This window comes from Strigops habroptila, chromosome 2 (assembly GCF_004027225.2).
Source record: "Strigops habroptila isolate Jane chromosome 2, bStrHab1.2.pri, whole genome shotgun sequence".
Taxonomy (NCBI): Eukaryota; Metazoa; Chordata; class Aves; order Psittaciformes; family Psittacidae; genus Strigops; species Strigops habroptila.
The window spans coordinates 80,093,466-80,113,749 of NC_044278.2; the positions used below are offsets into that span (position 1 = coordinate 80,093,466).

The 20,284-nt window shown below is 39.0% G+C and overlaps 1 protein-coding gene across 1 annotated transcript in view; it reads left to right on the forward strand.

Moving 5' to 3' along the window:
- The window catches only part of EDNRB (endothelin receptor type B), a 38,984-nt gene extending 21,147 nt beyond the window's left edge, over nt 1-17,837 (forward strand). The window contains exon 8 of the mRNA XM_030477053.1: nt 16,557-17,837. The gene's annotated coding sequence lies outside the window, so the exon portion shown is untranslated. The remainder of the gene's footprint in view (nt 1-16,556) is intronic.
- Nucleotides 17,838-20,284: the final 2,447 nt, after the last annotated feature.

Consider the following 20,284-nt stretch of genomic DNA (forward strand, 5'->3'; position numbering starts at 1 on the left):
GAGCAAAGAAAACAGAGCCAGGCAGCTCTCAGTGGTGCCCAGTGAACAAACAAGAGGCAGTATACACAAAGTGAAACATGGGAAATTTTGTTTATAAGAAAAACACTCTTTAGTGGAAAACTGGAACAGGTGGAACAGGTTGCCCAGAGAGGCTGTGGAGCCTCTATCCTTGGAGGTATCTAAAGCCTCATGGGCACAGCCCTGAGCAACCTCTTCTGCAGGTGATCCTGCTTGGAGTGCGGTGTTGGAATACATGATCTCCAAAGGTCTCTGCCAACTTCAACAATTCTGTGATTCAAATGTCATCTATTTTGTCAAGTATGAAATTCGTACCTGAACCTAGAAAAGCTGCCGCTGTTGGAGAATGGGCAGATCATCAGACCAACAGGGTACTGCACTAGAAAAAAGTGGAGACCCCATTTTTGCCCTTTTCCCATTTCAGTTCTGGTCAAGTCTTTTTATCAATCACTTTTCTTTGACTAAAAAGATACTGGGAGATTATAGATGAAAAATTGATTTTTTGATATGTAGAATTGAAGAAGCATAGATGTACTTACAACAAGAGTCAGTGGACATTTTGGAAAGCTTTTCTTACAGTGCACCAAATCCTTGGGATAGTTGGACAGCTGAAGCCAATGGAAGTTTGCCAGGCACAGATGTGTTGATGTGTAAGACAACTGACAGGACCTTCTTAGAAAAGGCCCTTCAGGGCTGTAATTTTTTTAAGGGTGTCATGGGAGATCTATGCTGTAGTTGGCATGTTGATTTCATGAGAGATGAACAAGTTGAATTCCACTGAATGATTTGATTTTATTTTATTTTATTTTATTTTATTTTATTTTATTTTATTTTATTTTATGACAAATGCATGTCAGGTATAGTGCCAATAATGCTAGACAGGAACATTTACTTTTTTGTTTAAAATAAATATTCAAAGCCTTCATGTCTTTCTGTAGACTCTAGCATATCTGGGGTTCGTCTACCCTTTTACATCCTTCAACAGGGATTAAGTTATAATTGTGTCTTCCATTGCATTAACTCATTGTATAGTAAAAATGAAGCCCTGATTTCTCAAGATTTTAATTTTCTAAATAATTTTTTCTATAACCTGATTAAATAAAATAAACCTCATACATCTTTTAGAGGGTAAGAAGAAAAAAACTATCTTATTAGTAAAGTGACACTAGTGGTAGTGCATACACTTTCGTCCATTTTGTCCCATTAACAACAGTATGCATTTAGAGTGACCTTGAAGTAGTAATTCTGTTGTTCTTTTGATTTTGCTGGGCTTCTTGAAAAGCAGGAAGGAAGTTGTGAAACACACATCATATATATATACACAGATGTCAAGTACAGTTAATGAAGATAAGCAGATGCATTCCTGAATAGTAATTAAACAAGAGGAGGGTACACACTGTCCACTTCAATTAAGAATTTTCTCTTCAAGGCTCCTTACCTGACAAGGCATGTCAGTTCGTTCATGTCATTTATACCAATTATGCTTTTTAAATTATTCCTTAAAATATACGCCACATTATAAACACCACCAGACTTCTATGTAATACAGGATTACAGATTTTCAGCTGCAACTACAATGTAAGTACTTAAGATTGTGACTTCTTTTGCTTTAACAGGCACACAATAGACACTGACAAACTACTACGCAGTATTTGAAAGATATTAAAATCAAAGTTATCTTACACTGGAACTCTACAAAATATTTGTACATATGATTCACCTTTCAGTATGTTCCAGAATGAGGTTTTTCTCTATTGGCAATGGTAAAAATGTTAAATAATCTTTATATATTGATCTACTACTATCTCCTGATCATTCCTGTTTGTAGCACAGGCACAAGCCTTTACAAAGTTTCACGCTGGTGACTGCAGACCACCTTACTCTTGATTCATCAAGACAGTTTTGAATTCTAATATCACCTTCTAGAGTGCTTCCAGATTCTGTTTCATATGCAATTTATTAAGTGTACACTATTATAATAAACCCAAGTCAATTGTAAAAGTACTGAACAAAACCATATATGTAAATGATCGTTGCGAGGTCTTATTCGAAATGATCTACCAACTTGACAGAGATGGCTCCTATTTAAGGATGATTTAAAAACTATGTGTTTCCTGGTTTCACTTTAGAACAACCTTATAGTGATTACTTTTCAGATAAATCTTCTTCAGGGTATTCATGAGGACACCATGTGAGACAAGGTCAGAGGTCTCGGAGAAGTCAAAGTCTAATCTCTAAGCTGGTCAGTCTATTTCCATCTCATGTAAATCAAAGATATTATTGGCCCATCCACTGCATATGCAAGGTCTCTTGCACAAACCCTTCTTTCTGTTCCTGTTCATGCTCCTTCCAAGTGATACCGTGGTGCCTTCTGCCAAAACTACCTTTCCACTATGAGTTTAGACAATATGGATTGTGAGACATAATAGGAGAGGAATGGAAACTTTAAAGAGCTGTCCTCTGGGATCTCCCTTTCTCTGAAGTAGAAGACAAGCAGAATTGGTGTCCTTCTTCTGATTACTGCTTTGAGAACAGTTGACTGGAGGTTCTGTGCCTGAAGAAACAGCTTCTTGTTTGTGCTTGAGGACTAGGCTCCACAGTGCTGAACTGAGTAGCATTCAAAGAAGCTGTATTCAGGGAAGGGAAAGGACCTTTGAAATCCATTCTCAGGGCTGCCACATGCGCAGCTCACTCAGTTGTTGAAACTACAACCAGGCGCTATGTGATGGTGTGGACTCCATAGGTTCACACACTAATATCCCTGTCAGATATAGGAGGATACTTCAAATGGAGATGGATTTAGTTTCTTCCAAAACTAATCTACTTTGAAACCACTGAAATTGCTCTAAGAACCAAACTAAATCCCAGCAAGTGAAGAAAATCAATGGGTTTATTTCAAAACCTGCCCTACTGCTCTGAAACAAAATGCTGTAGACAGAGACAGAAGCTCTTACTTTAGGAAGGCTGATTCATAAGGCACCTAAAATTTAGGTACAGATTATTCCCTTGGCCTACCCTGATTTAACCCGCATGTGCTTTCACTATTTATATATCCATCCTCAGCCTTCTCCCTACTTTTTGTGTAATTCGTTTCTGCTTTTCAGATTACTAAAGTGTTTCTACACTGTTGGTTAGTGAGAGAGCTGTAATTTTAATTCTGAATTTCCATTGCATATTTATTTATTGGAGTTGTTTATTTGGGGAATGCTTTTTAGAAAGATGTTGTAAAATTCCAAGTGACTATGATATCTAGGAAACCCTTTTTTAAGGCAGAATATAGAATATACACCCCAAGCCCATACAGGTATCAAGGAATCAGAGAATGTGCCTAGAATATTCCAGGAATCAGATCCAGTAATGCAAATAATTACTTGCATGTTGCAAATATTTATTTGGTGTAAATAAAGAGTGAGAGAGGTTCTGGTGCAGTGACTCGTGTACTGGCTGAGATGATAAACAATTACAAACAACTGTGAAAAGGTCTCCATTAGATTTTTGTAGTTTCACAATTTTTCACAGAAGTTATCTATTTTCTCGTCATCTATTTCCTTTCTCAGCATAAATAACGTCACAATAAACCCTCTGTTCAGTGTTTCTCATTAAATGATACAAGTAGGGACATCACACACATTAGAGCCAAAAAACATCTAAGAAAACCAGGAACAGTGTGTCTAATAGTGTGGCGAATATGTTAAGGGAACCAGACACCCTGTAATGTCTCAGCTATCACTGGTGTCTGAATACCTAAACCAGTTTAAAATACCACAGTGCAACTTACAGTAATGACTTTACCTTCATTAAATAGAGAAGTACTTTATTGCAACCATTTTTTAGTACATGAAAACGTACTTGCTTAGGGTTTACATTGAACTGTACAAAAATCAAACAGCTGCACAACCCTGGTTTGTGTACAGCCAGCTCCACAAAGGGAAGCAGCATAGTCACGTTACCACAGATGATTGACTGGCTCTTGTGCATGACACAGTTAATTAGCCTGAGCTCACCACCAGAACACTGCTGTACAGGTTATCAGATCTAAGGTAGCATCATTCCTGTGTCGTTCCTATATAGATACAGACACCAGCTCTTTCACAACACAGTGAAGAATGCACATATCCATACAGTCAGAGATAAAGAGCAGGAGGGATCAAATACCGTCATCCAGTCTGATCCCATCAATGGCAGAGTCCACAGAGTTTCACAGGGTTATTTCTACTTTCAAGTCCCCATGAAAATGAAAACTTGTCTTTAGAGAAATGTCCAATCTAGATTTGAAAACTGACAGTGATGCCACACTTCCTCAGTGAATTTATCTATTCGTTTCATGGATTGTTGAGAAAAAAAAGGGCTTTATTTTTTCTTTGAAGTTTTAGTTTCACCTTTTTGACAAAGGAGCTTGTCAGAACTCTGACTGCTGAACTGAACAGCTCTTTGCTGTTTGTCCTGCTTTTGTGTACCGTGACCAGTTATCCTTGAGTCATCACGTTGATAAGCCAAGTAGATTGAACTCCTGGAGACTTTCCAGATCTTTAATATTCCCATGGCTTTTCTTTGACCCTTCTTAAATTATTCTCATCCATCATGAATTCTGAGCACCAGAACTGGACATGCTATTCCAGTAGCAACTGCTTCTCAGCCAAATGCAGCAATGACTTAACCTTTCAGTCCTGTCCAGTGGATATACCTAAAGATAACATTTGACATTTTTTGCCCTTGAGGTCTCAGTAAAGGGTTATAACACGCTTTCTTCAGAATCATTACTTCCCAGGAAGGTCCGCTCTCCTGTGTTTATGGCTTACATTTTTGTTCCTATATGTTAGACCCTCTTTTTGCCTGTACAGAATTTTGTTTGTTTGTCTATTCTTGGTTATGCAGTGTCCCTGGACACTCTTTATCACTGACCTATCTCTTCTTAATTTTTCACTCCTCTTATCTGCACGTCATCACCAAATTTTGTCAGACAAAATGTTATGTCTTTTTCCCCAGTCATTGGTAAAAGTGCTCAATGACATAGGGCAAAAAATAGTCCCTCTAACATCTCATTAAAACATAAATAATCAAACAAGACACAGATACACTCTTATTTACGGTTATGTATGGAGATAAGCAGTTTTTCATCAGTGTAATGTGTGCTACACTGACCTGTTTTTCCTAGTGTGTTAATGAAGATATTATACAGTGCCAAGTCAAACCTCTACCACAAGTTTCTCTGTTGTCCAAAATTGGATCTTCATTCATAATATTCAGTAACTTTACAAAGATGTAATTCTCTTAATTTCATTGATTGAAATCAATGATATTAACCTTTTATTAATCAGTGCATGTAAACTCATCCATTATTTGGCCAAATACTGTGGTGTGACTGCCAGGCCTGTATTATCCAGGTCTGGGTTTTTATCCATTTTCTGTTTTAAAATACTGGCACAGTGTTAGCTTCTCTCCAGTGCTTTGGAATTTCCAAGGCTTCCTGAAAATCAACACCAGAGGCTCTTTATATGAATTTCAACATTAATCTTGACAAGGGTTTGTTTGCAAGATTATTGGAACTGCTAACTTAAAATCATGTGATGTCTTGCACCTGCTAACTATCCTTAGTACCACTGGAGGATATTAAATCATTGTCACCCAACAGGAAGACATGGTTCATTTTTCTCCCCAATCCACAATACTGAACTGAAACACTTATGGATTTTTCTCTGCCTTTTCTGTGTCAACCATTGCAATGCTGTTAGGGTCATCTAGGCTTTATTATTGTTGGTATTGATTTTGTTTGGATCTACTCAGAAAATACTTTAACCCAGACGGTTACAGGCTTTCTCTTCCATTCCTTAGTCTTCTTTCATTAATTTTCTTTCTGTGCTGACTTCTATGCTGTTCACTGATATCACTCATAAATATGTCTTCTTTTGTATTATTTGTTCTGTGCTGATTTCTCCTACATCCAGACTGCTTCTTTTTTCAGAAACAACTCTCTGTCTTCTTTGAAGAGCTGTAGCTTTTTCAACATCTAGTAAAATATTTCTAAGCAGGTCCTAGTTATCATTCATATTTCTTATCATATTATTTCTTCTGTGTATGTGTACCATGTTGAATGAGAAGATACAGTACTGTGCATGCAACTAAGAGATGTAGACTGAATGGCAAAGGCTGTTGCTCTCAGATGAATCAAGCATGTTTGAACATGTATCTGAAAGCTACAACTTACCTTGCTGTCTGATCTGAGGAAAAGGCTCAATATCATTCCATTCTTTTTCTTGGCACCACATATCTAGGCTGCCAGCATGTATGTGACAGTAACTTTCTTCCAGTTACCCTTTGTTCAAACTTGTTTTCTCAGCACTGGCTGAGATTTCATACATGAAATCTGTCAATACAATAATTTCATGTATAAAAAAACCCAACAGATTTTAGAAAAGTTATATATTTCTTTTTGTCTTTTAATATGCCTCTTGTCTTCATGACAGTACCTGCAGAAATCCCTTCCTCTTTTTTCAGGACTCATGGACACCCACTGCTCTCTCTTAGTCCACATAGCCAGTCATTTTATCATAGAAGGCAATCAGACTTGGTTAGTGTGATTTACCCTTAGTAAATCATATTCTTGTCCTCCATGTGCCTGGAAATGGTCTCCAGGAGGATTTGCTCCATAACTTTCCTACAGATTGAGGTGAGACTGACTGGCCTGTAGTCTCCCAGATCATCTTTCTTGCACTTCCTGAAGAGGTACGTGGCATTTGTCTTTTTCATGTCTTCAAGAACCCCCTGTGCTCTCTTCCACCTTTCAAAGATGATGCTGAGGAGCATCACAATGACATAAATTAGCTCCGTCAGCAATCTTTGATGTATTCTGTCCACTCCCATGGTTTTGTGTGTGTCCAATTTGCTTAAGTGGTCTCTAATTCCAACACTGTCTACCATGGGTAACATTTCTTTCCCCCAGGGTAGAATCTCTGTAGCAGAGATTCACGAAGCCTGAAAGCAGACCTGGACAGTAAGAACCAAGACAAAACAGATATCGAGTCAATCTGTCTTTTCTGCATCCTTCATCACCAAGTCATCCACCCAATTCAGCTGTAGATCTGCATTTTTGTTGGTTTTGCTTTTGCTCTCAATGTACTCACAAAAGTTTTTCTTGTTTGCTTTCCTATTGCTCATCAGTTTAAAATCCAGACAGGCTTTGGCTTTCCTAATTTCATCCCTTCGAGCTCAAGCAATGCTTTCGATACTCCTCTTTAGTCCATCCCCACTTCTACTTTCTGTGTATTTCCATTTTATGTTTGAGCTCAGTCAGGAGTTCCCTGTTCGACCAAGCTGGCTGCCTGCCACACCTGCTGTTTCCTGCACATCCTCTTGTGCTTTGAGGAGTTGTCCCTGGAGACCGCTGCCCTGCCCTGCGCCTTTGAGTGAGGGCTAGCTACGGAAGGCACTGCTGAAGATTTTAGTGTTTCTACAGTTCTGCTAGAAGAACAGTTTATATTAATGTTTCCTAATCCACTTCAGACAAAGCAAACCAGGTAAACTGCTTAAACTAATGAAACCAGTCCAAGTAATTTTTTCTGAGTTAGGGAGCACTCAGAAACTACTTTACTGGCTGGATATAGGGCAGTAAATGGCATAAAGGTGGTAACAGTGAAGGGAAACAGGCCACTGAAACTCAGGCCTTGTCTTCAGCCTAAGCTCAAATTGGCAGACTTAGAGCAGAATAAGGACAGGTTGATCTGGCACCAATCAAAGGTTCAAGTTATGTCCCAGACTACCCCTGAAACACACAAATTTATACACAAATATGTATACATATGTGCAATAGTTGAACAAGTGATTTTAAATCCATTTTGTTATTTTGAATACCTTATGTGCCTTTAGATACCTGGAGTATTCTGATACTGTTTCTTCTTCACATTGCTTCATTTTCTATTAAATACTTCGATAGCAATTCACCTGGGAGGACGAATTATTATGAGAATAATGTCAAACACAGATTTTAGGCCAGATCAGTGGCAGGAGTTGAATTCATCTCAGACAAGAGTAATACCACGATCTGGATTATGGGATAAGGCCTCAACTTTCAGAAGAAAAGTAGAATCACTTTTTTGCTTTCATTTTCTGTGGACAAAGCCCTGAAAACATCTGCAAACTAAAAATGACTCTTATAGTTACTAGCTGGTCTTGAGAATTATTTGTGTCCCCTCCTTGTGGATATCCATATTGCTGGATCTAAGTGCACAACTGCTCCAGCAGTGATAGTGGTGACTTATGGTTGTCATCCACAACAGTCTTGGAAGGTTTCTCGAATAGTAGAGCTGGAAGAAACTCTCTGCAGTTACACGTGGGCCTTGTCATTGTGCAAAATCCCAGTTCTTGGCCTTTAACATGCCATTGCCCTGTTGCTATAAGTAAGTGGTGTGTCTTATTGACCATCACTGCCAATTTTGTGGTTCAGATCCACTTGGAAAACTGCTTCTCCCATACCCTTTACAAGACATGATGTGGAGTATTTATCAAACCGTTTGTGGTGCACCTTCTCCATGAGTGGTCTGGGTCTCAATTTATTAGGACTATGAGGCCTGTTATGTTAGACAAAGGTTGGGGAAGTTCACTGGTTCTCCTGGGTTTGGTTCTGTGATACACCAGAGGCCACCTCAGCACATCAGCCCTGTGAGATACCTCTGCCAAAATCTCAGGAGATGGCCAGAGTCCTGATCTATCTGTTACCAACTAAACCACAACCAACCAAATTTTGTATTTGCAAACAGAAGTTAAATTTGCAGTGAATTTCAATCACATTTCTAGCAAATAACCAAGCTGATAGGGGAAAATATTATTCCATTTGAGCATTGTATTTATTGTAACAGCTTTTATAAAACTCAGCCACAAATAAATTATAAACATCAGGGCTTCAGAAAACAGTTAAATGCAGCAATTTCCCTCTTTATTTTAAATACAAACTCTTTTTATTTTCAATTATTTCCTGGCTAAAAATTCTAACGTTCTCTCCACTGTTTGTTTTTTCATGATGATTTTACCATTGTTAAGTCTCCTCCCCTTTACTGGAAATAACATTTAATTTTTCCCTCTCTTCAAACATCCTAGTCTGCAGATGAGCAGGATACAGAAAAAGGCACACCTACTTACTGAATCTAAACATGCCCGAGTTATCACGACATCTTCAAAGTGCTCCTCTTCCTTCCACTCTGGCCCCCACCCCTGTTGCCACATACATATTACAATTGCTTTTGATGTCAATGTGTCTGGATTCCTGGTTCTAGTGTCAACCATCATCTAGAATACTTAAAAGAAAAATTGAAAGAGGAAGAACAAGTCAGACGAGGCTTATGTTTTGTTGCAGAAAGCCTTGAGAACATGAATCATTTTAGACATGGGAATAATTGGATTAAAATCAGATTTTTTTAAACCATTTGTCTTAAGAAGCTGTGAAAATACCTTACAAGACCAAGGACTAAAAGCCAAATCTAGATCCATGGTTTTATATACATAGCATAAATTGGTACTTTGAGCTATGCTAGAAATCAGGAACAAAATAGATGATACATTAATGGGTACTCTAATGAGGTATCAGCCACGCTAAAGCCCAGTTGGTGGTTTTCAGTTGCCTAAACTAAGGTGACTAGAATAATTTGAGATGCCCTACACTCTGCCTGCTCTCCCCAGTGTCTCTTTCTGTGTGCCATAGTTGATGTGCTCAGTGTGATGGGTGATGAGAAACCTCCCTGAGGTCTCTGGGTCATCTACCACAGATCTTTCACCACCACATATTGATCAATGTAACAAGACCACATTAATAGTGACATTTTGGATACAGTTCCACATCTGTACCCATGAATATCCTGTGATAGTCTGCTTGCACAAGCATGCACAAGATTGCAACCATTTTGGCACAGATGAGCAGCTAGAATATATCTCATGTTTATACATAAGTGGGATTTTAAATTATGACTATTTTCCAAGAAGCCTAGTCTAGCAGGTAGACTATGCACACATAACACACTTCTAAGGCATAAACTCCATGAAGAATACAGCAGTTCTGACCATCTTAATTCTAAAATTCAAACCCAAGATATTTGCAATGCAAAAAAGGCTATTCACTATACAAAGTAAAAGGTTATTCACTGTCTTATTCCCTTACAGCCCTCTATAGAGTAATTCAACAGACATAGTACTTTCTAAAAAGTGGGGATATACACACACTGTTTTCAAATGCCAGTTTGCCTTTTCTTACCAGACATCAGGCCACAGGCTGCTGGTGTCAAGAAGCAAAGATTATCCATCCCTGCTGTTCATCTGTGCCACTATACAAAAATCAAAACTACAGTCAAGATTGATTTGTCTGGAGAACAAGCAGAAAACTGATTACTCCAGCAATTAGGACACTCACTCACAAATGTGGGATTCTCATTCCTATGCCAAAGTCTGCATTTGACATAAAGCAGTCACCGGGTAGCATGAGCACGATTTCCCTTCCTTGCTAAATTATGCAAAGCTCTGAAAGTAAAGAAAAAAAGCCCATGAAATCTCTCTCTCTTCACCAGAAAGAGAATGACTCATCAACGCATCACAAAAGCTATATCACTAAAAAGCTGAATTTGCTTTTTTTACGAAATAGTATCTATTCAAGTCTTTATTTAGAACAAGGAGGGTAAGGTCACTGCAAATCAATCACCAGAAGCAGTTAACTCAGAAATCAAGTTATTTTGGATTGTTACTTGTATTTCTTGTTAGATGTGAAAATGAGCAGAAATCCACTAAGCTGCAACTTGGAAGGCAGGCTAGGAATTAGTTCAAAATTCATATTTTTAATATGGCATATATAGCAAAGACATATCAGTGTTATCACTGGCACAGATATCCACAGATCTAAGATTGCTGATGGACAAAGTCTTTTACTTTTCTCAGACAAACTGTAAATAAGATATTGACTTTACTTGAATGTCATGTGAAAGACTGCCTTGCAACTCTGGGATTTCTGTCATTGTACTCATGTCTATTTGCTCTTCTGCATGTAGATGATTTTCTGAAATTTGTCTGGGGGTTTTAATATCTTGAACCTCTAAAAAAATATTTAAATTCAATTTAATTTCCAGTGCTGTATATGATCTTTTTCCAGCTCTGAACAAAAATAAACAGTAACGCATGTCTTAAATTTCAAACCTAGAATTGCGCATGGGTTCTTTTACTTTAAGTAAACTTATTTAACATTTTAAATTTTAGCAAGAACTGTGGAGAGCGTTATGCCTTCTTGATATACAGATTCTTTAGACTCTTTTAAATAGAATAATTGACTTAATCTAATATGATACATAGGGTATTTTCAGCCTCAAATCCCAAATATAGTCAATATATATATTGTGGGAGCATCTCCAGAACACCTTGTTGAACCTCTGTGAAAACCTAGCCCCTGCAACCAAGGGGAACTGCGCTCTTATCACGATGCTGGTAAAACCAGCAATGCCCTATCTATACTGACATCTGGTCTCTCAATAAAGTCACAGAGCAGTACTCAAGCAAGCAGACAGCATTCCTACTCCAAGGCAGAGGACGATTACTTTCCAGGCTATACATTACACACAGCTTTTGCCAGGTCCAGGCAGCCAATAGAGAAGTATGCTGGATTTTTACTGTTCCTCAGAATTCCTGAAAATACACATAGTTGTCACTGGCCATGTTGCTTCCATATAGCTTCATTTTCGGCCTGGAAACTTAATTATGGGAGCTTTAAGAGAATTTTGAATAATCCAAGATTATTCATCCAAGATTCAGAGTGGAGATCCTCAATGATATCCTGATCTCCTGTCTACATAAACTGGATTTAATTGCAGCATGACTTAAGATCAACTGCACAGGAGGTTCACTGAGAAGTTGACCTGTATACAACACATTTTGTGTTTATATTCACATAAATGAAATAAATAGCACAAAAAGAATAGGAGGTATTCGTTGTCTCCTCCAAGCATAGGACTAAAACCCATACGATACTTACTAGGCATAAATTTGTAAATTCTTAGTAGGTCTCCATCACAGGTTTGGCCCATGCAACTCAGGCTTCTTCCAAGCACTTACTAGATTTTAGAGTGGGCCAGGGACCACTTCCTGTAGGCATAGTGCAGCCACAGTGGTTGATGGCTAATTCAGCTGTATGGATGTAGACCACTCCATGCTAGTGAATGCTTATAGGCATGTTTAGTTTGTTTGCTCAATTGTAGCATATCAGTACATCTGTACTACTAAGTAGAGAGAAACAGAGAGTGAGGTCAAACTCTAGACCCCTTCATTATAGCCTTTCATTAGTGGCTACAAATTAGATCATCTGGACATATTTTGGGTTCCTCATACTAGCTCTCTTCAAGACAATGTTCTGGAGATGGGCTAGCTGGACCATCTCTGTCACTAGAGAACTAGGAAAAAGCCCATGGTTCAATTTAACTAAGATATAACTTTAATTGATCAGGGACATCAGCATCTTACAGGTATGATGGAGGTACTGATAATACCTCATAGCACACTACAGATCAATCCCAGATAAGTCAGTGAGGTACTCTTCACATGCAGCATAACGCGGGAAGATAATGTGAAGTATTTTAGCCTGAGAGAACAGGGACAAAATGAGCGATCCCCCACTTCCCAATAGACCACAACGTAGCCAGAGAAGATCGCGCCTTTTTTTCTCCATGTTGAAACTGGACCACTGTGCAGAAAGGATCACAAGATTCATTCAGCCAGAGACAGCACAGGAAAGAAAACACCTTGTTCAGTAGATCAGGGGTACAAGGGCTCCCCAGGGGAGTTTGTGTTGCGGTCCATGCATCAAGCACTGGTATAATCCCATAGCTTATTAGCAAAAAGTGGTTGAACAGTCCCAGCAGAACAGAGCTGAACTGAATATAATGAACTGAACCCTATGTTGTCCATACACTCAGTGGAGCATAGGCACATAGGATATTCCATTTGGGTTTCTCTTCATTTCAAGCAGGTGTCTAAGGACTTTCCAGAAATATAGGTGCTTACAGTCCACAGGAGTCACTTGAAGTACCACATCTGGTAGGCTTAATAAAGATGGTTGAGATTGGAAGGGACACTGGAGGTCACCAATGTTTTCATTGGGCTGTAAATTGATCAAAGAATGCATTGATAGAAGACAGACATTCCTTGACCGTATCAGATAGCAAAAAGTACCTTATAAAATAAATTGCTAGCGGTATCTAGTAAACACATCATGTCTTAAACACTGTCGTACACTTATTGGAATGTAACGAAGATTAGAAGACATGAAGACAACTAGCAATTGTATTAATAATTTTGTTTATTGCTAACTGAGTTACTTTAGTCATCCTGAATGAGACTGAACGACCAGTTTGGTAAGTCTCTCTGAAGAATGGGTACTTAACATTTAACAGAAGCGTTATTAGTTTGCCCTTTAATACCCCCTGTACTTCAAACCTGACAGCAGTTCAGCATTCAGACTCCTCTGCACTCAGTCTAAATCCCATTAAAGTCCATGCAAATCTCTCCCATTTTAATGGGATTTAAATCAAGTCTTTAATTCTCAGTGTCTGTGTCACTCACAGAGAGAAAATTATGAATGTGGGTTTGTGATGTAGATACTGTTGCAATGGGAGGTGAATGGTTGCAATCAGTGCAAGTTACTATGAAAAAATATATCTTTGTGTATCTTCCTTATTGATGAGAGCATAAGATATCCTTTAAGGAAAGCTAAGACAAATAAATGTAAAATCTTGAAGCCCTTCACTCTGCCAAATCTACCCCTCTGAAGGGACTCATCTGCTCTAATGAACTTGCCTAAAAATTGGAAACTAATCCTTCAGGTTCCCTTCACAGTAAAAGGAAGAGTCACCTCCAGAGACAATTCGTCTGATCTGCCTTAGATTTATATTTCAGCTGAAATAAACACCTTCTTTTGATGCTTGTTTCTCACCATTGGTCATACTTGGAAGCTTGAATGGATAACTCAGACTTAGCTATCTAATTTTTAGCCATCTATAATTAAGGCAGATATATCTCACCCCTTACTGGATTTTTTGAAAACTGTAAGAGGTACCATTTCAGCCTGGAAAGTAGGTAGTTCACTTCTACTGTGCTGGTGTTCAGTTCCATTTCTAAGGCTAGATGCAAAGAGCTATGTTTTGACTTGTGTAAGAAGGTTGCTTGTTTTGTTTTTTTTTTTTAACTAAAATATATATTTTAGCTAAAAAAACTCTGTTCTTATAAGAATATATATATGTGTGTGTATATATATATATGTCACCCTGATCTACAAGAAGGGCTTAAAGGAGGATTCAGGAAATTATACACCTATCAGTCCTACTTTAGTACCCAGGAAAGTTGTGGAACGAATCTTCCTGGGTGCTATCACAAGTCAAATGAAGCATGTGAACAGGAAAAGCCAGCATGGGTTCACCAAGGGCAAATCATGCTTGACAAACCTGATCACCTTCTATGACAAAGTAACCTGCTTGGTTGATGCAGGGCAAGCCATGGACCCTGGCTACCTGGATTTCTCTAAGGCTTTTGGTACAGTTTCCCACAGCCTCATCCTAGAGAAGCAGATGTGTTGTGGAAAAGTAAGTTTAAGATTCAGCTGGACAAGGTAGATCATCTTGTCTAGACTGTGCTTTTGCCAGGAAAATTTGGAGCAGATCATCCTTGAGGTCCTTTCCAACCTGGTAGTCTATGACATATTTTGAATTACTGAGATAGTATCACATCTCTTGTTAGGCTCTTGTTATGATTAATCATCCTTACTACTAAACATATTATCTTAGCTCTGGTAGATCTTCAACATTTCTTTAGTGTTTGATGTAATCCTTTCTTATTTTGTAGTTCACAGTTCATGTGTTCGAGACTTACATGAGCCCTTTTAATCACAGCAGTATGTGAGGAGCTCATAGATAATTCACCATTCATTGAAACTCCTTAGTGCTTTTAGGCATGTTGCTTTTCAAGGCACATATCCTTGAATAGTAATACAGTCTATATTCACTTTTCTTACAGTGAATGCTTCATAATTAGCTGCATTATGAACTTGTTTCCACTGAAAAAACTGTGAATTTGCTCTGCTGGCAGAGCTATTTTAGTAAAACAAGATACTAAATCGGTTTTTCCATCAGTGTATCTATCTACCACACCTACTTTAATGACACTAGATAAGCCAAAATTAGAGCTGCATTTTGTGTGGACATATATATGAGTTTAGGGCGTGTGATTATTTTTTTCCCCAGCTCAGCTGGGATCTCACACTGACAGAAAAACTTTCTATCATAGACCAGATCCGTACTGAAAATTATGCCTACAGAGCCTTTCAAATAAGTTATGCTGGGGGAAAAAAACCCCAACGAACCAAAAAATAAATCCCAATGTACACGGAGCTTTCAACAAGAAATATTTTTTGGTATACAACTTGGCAAGCTCCACTAGTAAACACACTTATTCCTCTGTTACACATTTAGACACTCCTATACGCTCATTTCTAAGTCTTTTGTTGTGCCATCCCAAAAAGTCATTCTGTTGTTGCTATCACAGTACTGAAAAAAAGTGTATAACACCTGTTTGAGTCTAGCTTGCAATATGAGCTGCACGAATGATCTTTCCTCCCCAATATTTAGTTATTAATGTTCTGGGTTATTGCCAAAATATGACTATAAAAAATTATTATTATGAGAGTTCAATTGTGGACTATGTGATGAGGTTGTTATATATGTTGTAATTATTGAAGCATGAATCTTTTGTTCTTTTTCAGCCTCATATTTGAGAAAATATATAGCTGGGTCTAAACAAAAATATTCTTCTAGCCACTAAGTTTTACATATAGCACATATATTAACGGGTATGGTTTAAGATGAAGAAAGAGTTATGGTGACATAGAAACCCGAGGATCTTGAAAAGGTGAATTTCTTTACTGGTATGAAAAAGACTTTTATATAACTCAGGAGAAGATTTACATGTGGATGAAAGGCTCTAAGATCTTTCTAGTGAAATCCTGGTCAATTGATCTACCCTTGAGAAAAACAAAAAACAAAACAAAACAAAACAAAACCCCCCAGAAACAAATAGGAAGAGTGAAGTAAAGAAAACTCAGAATCGAAGTCAATTTTTAATTTGTTTGTGGGACCACTCGAGTGCTTGCAACTTGCAGCTACCCAACCGGTAGATGTAACCACAGCACTAGCATTAGTCTGCTTGTGCCTTGTCATTACAATGCTTCCTTTTGTCTGATAGCTGCAAATGTTTGACAGTCATTAGAAAGTCATCCGAGGAAATACTTCCTTTCCATGTACAAGATCCTTGTCGTGGATTTTTAACACTGAGCTTTCTCAGTAATTCAGCAATCGTTAGCAAAAGAATAGTTTCTTATAGCTTGCCTCTGCCCTTAAGGGCTTTTATAAAGAGGACAGAAGCTCTTTGTTGTCACTCCTTCACACGTTATTAACAGAGATTTAACAGAAAGAAGAGGGGCTTGTTACATGCCCGCTGCAATTTGTCTTTTTTTTTGTCTTCGGTTCATTTAGATCTTCATCTTGTCCAACTAGATGATGGATTAACACAGATCCAGGGTGACCGTTTCCATACTAAACAGAAAATGAATCTGAAAAAGGCAGACAGAATAATCTCTTTCTGCAAAGAACCGGATCAGCCAACGAGACAGTGAATATCCCTGCCTGCCAAACAACATTTTTATAAAATAAACTGCTGTTCAACAAATTAAAGTAAACCTCAGTAATATGCAGATATATTATCTTGATAATTTTGCCTAGTTGATGTCTTTATGTCTCTGCTGCCTAATTTGTCTCTGCTTCTTTCCATGCTACCTAGGCACATCCATCTCTGAGCCCCCCAATTGTCCTGCACAAAGCAGTAACTTGCAGTGATCGCTTCTAATCCTATCTCATTTGGGTTTACAATCTGATATCTGTGATGAGGCTGTCAGCTGGTGTAAAATGGGATTGTTCTGCTGATGACAACAAGGTCAGGCTGACTCGACAGTAGCTGAGCCCCAGCTTCCTCAGTTCTGCCTTTGGCAGGGTTCATGCACCAACAATAACTTGCCATTTTTTACAGTTCTAGCAATACTTTTGATGATTTTGGGACCACGCCCAGCATGAATCATAGGCAACTCTCCAGCAGCACTGCTCAGGGCAGGAAGCTGTGGATATTTCCATGACGGCTGAATGAGTCACTTAGCTTTCTGTGAAAATTTCTGATTGTTCAGAATCTCATACAGGGATGATAAAGAAACCCAAAGAGACACATACATAAGAAGGGGAGTTTGCAACATGGGAGCTGGTGCTGCATGTTGTGCTGACATACCAAAAACCTCTATGACTTCTTGAAATTCATGAGCCTTCAGCCTAAGAAATTTTGAGAGTGTCTGAATGCTGAAGCCTAAAATTAACATTGCTTGAGCGCAGCTTATATGAGAAATGGCCTCTCACCTTTCTTTTTCTTAGAGTGCTGGTTACATGTTCCATTTGATTTGGTAACAAAATCAATTCCCAAAAAATCCCATCCCTACCAGTTTCCACTCCCCATTATAGTTCTTTGCCCTACACTGTGCTCAGGAACCATCACAAGGATGTGCCAGCTCTCTACAGTGATCTAGGTTAAAAAAAAAGAAGCAAAAAAAAGTGCCCTAGCTGTACCACCTGCCAAGCATGGCTATTGTGGCTTTGGAAAAAGTTGAAGTAGGAGAGCAAGCAGCTGCAAGTGGACAGGCACCTTTCAAGACAATTTCAGCACTGAAAAAAGAAATCTGTAATGTGTAACTATGATTAAAACCAAAACAAAACATATGGGTGCATGGGAAGCATTTAAATCTTCTGTATCAAGATCAGTGACTGCAGTGAAGGTCTACTGGTCTAGCTCACAGGAAACAAGGGGATGTCTCTCCCTATAGGTGAAGGTCTTCCAGCTATCTGATCCTTTTCAGCAACCTCCTCAATTCAAGGAGGATAACAGGCTGAAGACAGACTGAGAGAGTTTGGCTTGTTCAGCCTGGAGAAGGGCAGGGACACCTTTCACTAGACCAGGCTGCTCGAAGCCCCATCCAACCTGGCCTTGAACACTTCCAGGGATGGGGCAGCCACAGCTTCTCCGGGCAACCTGTTCCAGTGTCTCACCACCCTTACAGTATATAATTTCTTCCTAATGTCTAATCTAAATCTACCCTCTTTCAGTTTAAAGCCATCACCCCTTGTCCTACCACTACATGCCCTTGTAAAAAGCCTCTCTCCAGATTTCTTGTAGGCCCCCTTTATGTATTGGAAGGCAGCTCTAAGGTCTCCCCAGAGCCTTCTCTTCTTCAGGCTGAGCAAGCCAAACTCCCTCAGCCTGTCTTCATAGGAGAGGTGCTCCAGCCTTCTGACCATCTTTGTGGCCTCCCCATGGACTTGCTCGGGCAGGTCCACATCCCTTTTGTGCTCAGGGTCCCAGAGCTGAACACAGTACTGCAGGTGGCGTCTCACATGAGACAGAGATGATATCACCTCAAGCATAAACATGAGTATAAATATGAGATAACCTCAAGTATAAACTGCAGTCAGTCTGAACAACTTGACACGCCACCTATACGGATATGAAGAACACTTATGCACATGAAAGTAATGATATAAAATGCAATAACTGCTCAGTACTGTGATCAGGGTTAAAGTATGTCTAAAATATAGTTTGTGTGTCTGTGACCAAGCCATGACAGGTATAGACACAGATTACGATTGTCTAAAGCAGTTCTTTAACTGGGTTATAAAATAGTTTAAGGCTGCTGCACAGACAGAGATTTGATGCCATTCTCCCCTGCCCAGTTCAAGCCCTCCCCAGCTTTCTCACAGCATACAATGGCATACAATGCCAGCAGTGCACCACCAATGCTGGAAAGCTCACAAACAAATTTATTTGAATGTTCAAATACTAATGGTTGAAATCCCATGAAAAGCTGATTATTCCCTCTTTGTTATCAACAATTTTACTACATGGGAAAGTACAAGCAATTCAAATGATGTATTTCAGCTGCTGAAAATAAAACGTCACTTTCAGATCTCTGAAAATATCACAGACTCCGGTAATATCAACAGTACCCTATTGTTGTTAACAGTTGCAAGTAACACATAACCCGTTCACTTGACTGCTCAAACACTAAGGGACGTATTCTCTTCCTCATTCTGCTTCCCCTCTGCTCAGCTGCTAAAATGACAAAAGGAGGCCAGCTGAATGCTACAGGCATTTTTATGGAATATAAAGCTAATGCCTTCATATGTTCTTAGCAAAACAGTAGTGCAGGCACACTCAGCTGCTTCAGAGCAATGGAGCAACATGGAGATACAAGTTGGATTAAGAGAGGTCAGCATCAAGTCACATCAGCCCTGTGTCTACGCTGCTTCCTGACCATGGAAACAAATGGAACTGAAGACCAAAATATTGCTGACAACCTCTTCCTCAATTACTTTATTTGGATTACGGCCCGCAAGCAGTTCGAGTACCTAGTCACCCTGAGTACTGATATTTAGGCAGTCAGCTGGGAAAAACATGTTCAAAGTTAAGGACCCTGATCAAAGCAGTGGTGAGTTCTGGTGGAAGAAGATTTAACTGTCGATCAGCAGCAGGGAGAATAGTTTTTCTAAAATGGGACCTGTATTTCTAAAATGGGTCTGTAAAGTATTTAGCTCAGAAACAAGGGCTGTACACCATATAGTGACTGTGGCAGTAACCATGAAATAACCTTAGGTGCATATATATATTAAAAAAAAAAGTCCGACTGTTAATGAAAAACAATATTCATAGCACAATAGATGTCAGAAATAAATTGTCTTATCCAGAATAACAGCAGAAGAGATGAGGAGAGTTACCTGTGTAGCATCATTTACTATCCAGGGATCTTGGGCAATCTGAGACACTGAGTGTGTAGCAAAAAAGCAAGCCATGGCACTTGTTCATCCCTGTACTGGTGTCTAACCTAGGATTGAATAGTGAAGGGAGGAGAAGCTTTCTGAAGCACAAGAAGCTTGCAGTAGTGCCAGGAACAGAGGACTCAAACCCCAGGACCACTTCAGCCTCAAAGAGTCTTCAGGCAGTGATACCACCTTCTGCCTTGTGTGTTTTCAAGTGAAATTAATGCTCTCTATATGTGTTAACCAGTCTGATCACTGCAAGTCAGCCCTGATTAGAGTAAATTTCTGGAATTTGGGCTCCCACAGGTCTAGAGTGAGAAACATCAGAGGATATGTGGGATCTTGCATTTTCAGTG